Source organism: Arachis stenosperma, chromosome 10 (assembly GCF_014773155.1).
Source record: "Arachis stenosperma cultivar V10309 chromosome 10, arast.V10309.gnm1.PFL2, whole genome shotgun sequence".
Lineage (NCBI taxonomy): Eukaryota > Viridiplantae > Streptophyta > Magnoliopsida > Fabales > Fabaceae > Arachis > Arachis stenosperma.
The window spans coordinates 5,068,313-5,076,226 of NC_080386.1; the positions used below are offsets into that span (position 1 = coordinate 5,068,313).

Consider the following 7,914-nt stretch of genomic DNA (forward strand, 5'->3'; position numbering starts at 1 on the left):
ATAATAGTATAATTCGTATGGCTTGGTAGCTTTCTGCAACTCTCACTGCTCCAAATAGCGTTGATACTTGGAAATGGCCAAATGGAAATGATGATAGGAGTCGATGGATCTTTTTTTCAGATATAAATGGCCTTACCATTACTGGTGGAGGAACCATTGACGGCCAAGGTGCACCATGGTTGGAATGCTTTAAACTGGTCAATGAAACCAAAGGCCAACCGTAAGTACTAAAGTACAAATTGAAATGGTTTTAATAAGAAATTCCTAAGTATTCATAATGCTACCAGAGGAGATTCGATTTTCTGTAAACATTATTGTAAGCTACATTTGCAAAGACACAAGTTGCTTACTTTATCTTTTCAATTACTGCTTTCGTTTCATAATAAAAAATTATCATATTACAGATATTAGTGTATATTAAATTTAACTATTAAAATTAATAATCGCATAAAATATATATTAAAATATAAAATATATTTTAAAAATAATTTAAATTATATATTTATATATAAATATATAATAATTAATTTTTTGTATATAAAGAATATTTTTATATAAAAAATCATATAAACTAAATATTGTACTTGTAAAATAGATAATAAAAGAGACACGTACGAACAATATGACTCTATTAGAGAATTTATCTATGAGAAATATTAGAGGATCATTAGAAATTATTATTTTTAGTCGTTATTTAGTTTTTAACTCAATTTCTTTAGTCTAGTAATTCAATAATATACTTTTTTGGGTCCATTTGAAAAATTTTAAAAGTAATTTTTTGAGTTTTTAACTTATGAAAAGTAGTAGTATTAATGTCGGGTACAATTTTCAAAATCAAATTGCAACTTTCTAAGAAGCTAATTACACTATCTCCAATAAAAAACTCATCCAAGTCCCTATTTATGACCCACTTGTCATAAAAAGTAACTCTACATATGTTTTTGCGTCATAAACAGTAAATAGGAACTCAAAGTATCTCTCTCTTCTCCATTAAGAATAACTAACTTTAATCCATGTTGTGGTCTCACTTAATTAATTAATGTAATTATTTTTTTCAATAATATTATTTAACTTTATAAATTTAAAAATAATTCACTATTAAACAATAATAATATTAAAAAATTTATATGTAACAAAAAAATAATATCAGCAAAACTTTGATTCGTAAACTTGGAAGAAAATGAAGAAGAGTAGAATATATAGAGTAATAAAATATTAATTTATTAATAATAATGGTAACATAGTAACGACTAGTTTCCAACGGCTAATTTTGCAACGACTAATTTTAATAATGTGGTTAGCATTTTAAATTTTAAAAATAAAATTAACCAACCCAACCAAAAATTATTTTGTAAGGTGTAAAAATTAAGTTTATTTTTTAATATAAATAAATTTAGAGTAATTACCCAAATCAGTCCCTGAGGATTTCAGAATCGGACATTTTAGTCCCCAAGGAAAATTAATACACAGATTAATCCCCAAGGTTTTACTCCGGCAGACAAATCAGTCCCCAGTTCATTTTCCGGCAGTGTAATTACCCAGATCAGTCCCCAGAGATTTTAAAAACGGACATTTTAGTCCCCAAGAAAAACTAATGTACAAATCAATCCCCAACGTTTCTCTCTGTTAGACATAATAGTCCCCTGTCCAAAAATAAAATAAAATAAAATAATTATTATTATTAATTGCACAATAATATTGTACTATATTTTTTGTATTTTTTGGACAAAAATAATGATAAATTTATTTATTAAATTCTTATATATATATAGTGTCAATAATAATAATAATAATAATAATAATAATAATAATAATAATAATAATAAATTACTAGAGATTATTTTACAAGAAATTTAAAGTTAAAATCATTTGATATGTTTGTATTTAATATAATCAAAAGACGGCGTATGTAAAAAAAATATATATGTTTGTATTAAAAAATATGTATTAAAAGAAAATATTTTAATTTGGATTAATATTAAATACATATTTTTTTAATACAAACATTTTTTTAAAATACTACATCTTTTGATTATATTAAATATAAAAATATCAAATAGTTTTAACCTTGAATTTCTTATAAAATAACCTCTAATAATTTTATTGATTATTATTATTATTAATTAAAATCATTTGATATTTTTGTATTTAATATAATTAAAAGATGTACTATTATTATTAATTACATAATAATTATTATACCATGATTTTTTGTATTTTTTAGATAAAAATAATAATTTATTCATTAGATTCTTATATATATATATATATATATATAGTCACTCAATAATAATAATAATAATAATAAATAAAACTATTAGAGATTATTTTAAAAGAAATTCAAGGTTAAAACTATTTGATATTTTTATATTTAATATAATCAAAAGATGTAATATTTTAAAAAAATGTTTGTATTAAAAAAATATGTATTTAATATTAATCCAAATTAAAATATTTTCTTTTAATACATATTTTTTAATACAAACATATATATATATTTTTTTACCAAGGACATCTTTTGATTATATTAAATACAAAAATATCAAATGGTTTTAATTTTAAATTTCTTGTAAAATAATCTCTACTAATTTTATTATTATTATTATTATTATTATTATTATTATTGAGTGAATATATATATATATATATATATATATATATATATATATATATGAATTTAATGAATAAATTTATCATTATTTTTGTCCAAAAAATACAAAAAATATAGTACAATATTATTGTGCAATTAATAATAATAATTATTTTATTTTATTTTATTTTTGGACAGGGGACTATTATGTCTAACAGAGAGAAACGTTGGGGATTGATTTGTACATTAGTTTTTCTTGGGGACTAAAATGTCCGTTTTTAAAATCTCTGGGGACTGATCTGGGTAATTATACTGCCGAAAAATAAACTGGGGACTGATTTGTCTGCCGGAGTAAAACCTTGGGGATTAATCTGTGTATTAATTTTCCTTAGGGACTAAAATGTCCGATTCTGAAATCCTCAGGGACTGATTTGGGTAATTACTCATAAATTTAATTAATTATAATTTAATATAATAATATAAATAATATTCAATATTAATTATGATATAAATAATTAATATAAATTATTAATTAAATAAAAATTTAATTATTTAATCTAATTAATTATTATAATTATTAATAAATTAATTATGATTTAATTATTTAATTAATTATTATTTAAATAATTAATATAAATTATTAATTAAATAAAAAATATAATTATTTAATATAACTAATTATTAAAATTATTACTTAATTAATTATTATGTAATTATTTAATATAATTATTTAATTAATTAAAATCTTATATAATTATTTATTTTTATAATAACTTAGTAAGTGGCAAGTTATTATTGGACAACAAGAATCTACATTTAGAGGGACTCTCTCTTCTCGATCCAAGAGAAAGAACTCCTTCTCATTTTACTCCAACGATTGGTTTCTTTTTTTTTTTCTGACATGCATAATAATAGGAAATCCAAAAAGTCACTGTTGGAGTTGCTCTTATACCATCTCTAGTAGGGAACTCATCACAGTTTCTGTTTATGACCCACCTGTCATAAAAAGTAACTTCACATCAGCTTTTGCGTCATAAACAGTAAATAGAAACTCAAAACATCTCTCTCTTCTCCATTAGGAAGAACTAACTTAAGTCTCTATTGTGGTCCCACTTAATTAATTAATTAAAATACTTGAAATTAATGTAATTAATTTTTTTGAATAATGTAATTTAAATTTATAAATTTAAAAATAATTCACTATTAAAAGATATTAATATTAAATAAATTCATATATAACTGTTGAGTTAAGAAATTAACTAAATTAATTAGTGATGACAAACATTATTTTTGACAAAATAAATAATTAGTGTTGATTAATTAATAGTTGTATGTTGCTAATTAGTTATTATATGATTGCAGGCCATAATTCAAATTTAAGTAGCCCAATTAGTACAAAATAAAATAACAAGGCTGGGGGCTAGTAAATCAAGCGAAGTCCAAGAGAAACAAGGTCAAAGAAATCAAAACGGGCCAAGCAAACCATATCCATATCCAAGCCCGATTTGATTTCGTCAAGCAAATCTCTCTCACCTACTCTTACAAAATCAATGTTCACCTTTTTGCTCTTGGTCAGAAAACACAGAAGAAAGAGAGAGCTTCTTCCACATGCCATTCACCGAAAAAGAAAGAAAGAGAGAGATTAAGTTTGAAAGGCAGATGTCAAATCAGTGAGTTCAAACCAAATCAAGCTTAAGAAAAGATTAAATGTAACACATTTCCTTTTACATGCAACACACTTTCTTCTCTTCATCTTCAACACTCTGCCACTCCGTTTTGAGCTATATGGAAAAGAGAATTTCTGTTCTTCTCTGCTGTAAATCCACGGTCTCAAACATGTCTTGGGGACCAAGTTGATTTTCAAGGGTTCAGATTAAGTTGACCATTGGAAGACTCTTGTGGTTGCTGCTTTATGGCTTTCGGTCAAGATGGAGAAGTTAAAAGCAAAGTTTCTACTCTGATGTTTAATGAGAAAAAGTGAGTTTGTTGGTTGATGAAGCTCAAGGCTCAAGAAGTTGACCTAGGGAGAGCAACCAAGCAACATGCAAGGAGATAAAAGAGGTTTGCTGTTTATTCAGAAACCAAGGAGAGAAAACAAGAGTTTGAGAGTTGAGTTCTGCAACGAAGTTCCTCTACTTGGATAATGCTTTCTTTCAAAGAAGCATTCGGCCAATACTGAAGAACTGTATCTGAGGTTTGCAAATCTGGTTTTGCACATAGCAAAGAGGCTGCTGATGAAGTCAATCTCCTTCATGTTTTATAGATTGTGATGTTCTTTTCTATGTTTATCTTTCTGTAATTTCTTGTGAGAAAAGGCATAGTGAGAAAGCTCAAGTAAAAGCCATGAGTGAAAAAAGGCTGAGTGATACACTTGAAAGAAAAGCCTAGAGTTATTTTCTAATTTCTATAGGTATGTCTACGTCTTGTATCTTGTACCTGTGAGGTATCCCTTTCTTAGTTGGGTTAGCACTAAGAGTGAATAGTTAGGTATTAGCATAGCCAATGTCAAGTTAGGTTAGAACTTGAGTGTGAAAGGACTGCGTCAATCTTGTAAAATTGGTGTATGTAATACTTTTAACTATAGTGGAAATTCTTCCATTGTTGTGGAGGAGACTGGACGTAGGTTGCATAGCACAAAGCAATCGAACTAGGATACATGCTGGTGTTAGCTTTTCTCTTCTCTGCTGTGTTCTGTTTTGCAACTTAAAAGGAAGGCATAGATTCAACCCCCTTCTCTAAGCCTACCACAACTTTCAATAACAATAATACACAATATATAATTCGGAATTATACTAATTTGTAAAATTACTTAATACAAAGAAAAACATAATTAAGCTCTATAGTTGACGACAAGCATTGTGAAATTGCCATATGTGTTCAATCAAGTCCTCTTTCAATTGTCTATGCTGCTGCCTATTTCGAAGTTGGACATTTCTTTGGAGAAATTGATTGTATGGTGTAAAATCTTCTTCTTCCAACTGAGGTTGTGATAAGCCATTTTCGACATCATCATACTCTAAGTCTTGAGCAAAATTTTCTGCATAAGTGTCTCTTTCATCCTCAACAATCATATTATGCAATATAATACAAGCTCTCATTATGTTGGCAAGCTTCTTCTTTTCCCAAAAACGAGCTGGACCACGTATAATTGCAAAGCATGCTTGCAACACTCCGAATGCTTGCTCCACATCTTTTCTTTTTCTTTCTTGGTATTGTGCAAATAACTTGCGTTTCTCCCCTTGTGGCTTTGAGATTGATTTGACAAATGTGGCCCATGCAGGATAAATTCCATCTGCTAAATAGTATCCCATAGTATAATTATTACCATTAATAGTATAATTTATCTCCGGAGCACGGTTATTTAGAATATCATCGAACACTGGAGAACGATTTAATACGTTGATATCGGTATTTGAACCAGAAACTCTAAAGAACGCATGCCATATCCAAAGGTCCGAAGATGCTACAACCTCAAGTACTATGGTTGCAACTCCACGATAACCACTCATGTACATACCTTTTCACGCCTTTAGACAATTTTTCCATTACCAATGCATGCAGTCAATGCTACCTGACATGCCAGGGAAGCCACGACCCTCCGCCATTTGTAGCAGGCGTCATACGTCATTTGGATTGGGTTTTTGCAAGTATTATCATCGAACACCGAAATGACACCTTCAACAAATTTTTTCAAGCATACAATTGTAATGCTCTCGCCTATGCGCACATAATCATCAACAGCATCAGCTTCTACGGCATATGCTAACATCTGTATCGTAGCGGTACATTTTTGGAGTGGCGACAAGCCTCTTTTTCCAGTTACATCAACCCTCTAGTGGAAATACGGATAGACGTTTGAGAGAGCGTCTACTATCTGAAGGAACACATGTCTTCTCATTCGAAATCTTCGTCAGAAAATGTCAGCATTATACACCGGTTCATCTGCAAAGTAATCTTGAAAAAGGCAATCATGTCCTGCTTCTCGATCTCTGTTGATCCATCTACGAGTAGTTAGGATAGAGCTTTTATCGATATATTCTTCTTCTGAATCTTCGAGTAAACACTCATCGATCCAATTATCTATGAGTGTGTTATCTTGCCGTCTTCTTTTGTCATACAAAGCCTCATTAAATATATCATTAAAATTTCTAGCCATATCTAGAAATGTAATTTTTAGTTCTCTTTCGAGGTGAGAAACAAGAGTTGAAGTGGAGTTGTGGAGTCATTGATAGTTGATATTTATAAGTGTGTCTGCAATAAGTACCTTAACGGCTAGTTAACAGCTAGTTTTGCAATGGCTACTTAATGGATAGTTTTGCAATGGCTAGTTTTGCAACGTCTACTTAACGGCTAGTTTTGCAACGGCTACTTAACGGCTAGTCTTGCAACGGTCACTTTCATGAACAATAACGGCACAATAATATTGACTAATTTAAAAAATTATATCAAAAATAAATAAAACAAACTACATCACATAACAGTAATACGCAATAAAAATAAGAGCATACTACATAACTCTACGAATACAAGAAACTATTAAGTAAACCACTTGGCGATTATTTTCTCACATGCAATCTCATGAAGAGCTCGTCGTTTTTCACTCATTGTAGACGTGTCAGCATTAAGTATTTGCATATCCATTTTCCTTTCCCTTTCCTTGACCATCCTATCCATTTCCCTTTCTTTTGCTTTTATCTCCATTTCTTTAATATACATCTGAGTTTGTAATTCTTGTTCCTTCGTTGCCGCTTGAGCTTGTAATTCTTGTTCTTTCATTGCCGCTTGAATTTGTAACTCCTTCTCTCTGATTGCCATAACCTTTGCTCTATGTTCCTTTTCCTCTTCTCTTTCTTTTTTCCTATCCATTAGTTCCTTTTCTCTAACATTCTTAATATCTTCCATGAGAGCTAATTTTTTAACAACCGATTATTTTTTTCGCTAAAATCTTCAGATATCTGTGCTTTTTCCTTACCTTTTCGCTTGCTCTTTTTTTATCCTTGTGGGGAAACGGGAGAGTCCACACCGGGTTCGTCAGCCAACGGTGTTTCTGGGTTTGATGAGGATGAGTATGCTCCAGTTGCATTAATCTTGGTTCTCTTTGAGTCGCCACTCTGTGTAAGTAGTTGGCTTCTCCATTTTTACTCCAACCGAAGCATGTTCCAATGCCTCTCAAAAGTGAATTTTTGACCATAATTTGTGGAATAAAGTTTATAAGCAAACTCCTTTATATCATCAGTGTTCGAACCACTCCTTGTGTTTCGACTAGCTTGATCGTAACAACCAGCAAATTGTGCAACAGTCTTATTGATCTTATACCATCGTTT

General features: G+C 29.3%; 1 pseudogene; it reads right to left on the reverse strand.

Annotated features, from left to right (window-relative positions):
• Positions 1 to 5,427: 5,427 nt before the first annotated feature.
• Positions 5,428 to 6,746, reverse strand: LOC130956637 (uncharacterized; annotated as a pseudogene).
• Between the last annotated feature and the right edge of the window lie 1,168 nt (positions 6,747 to 7,914).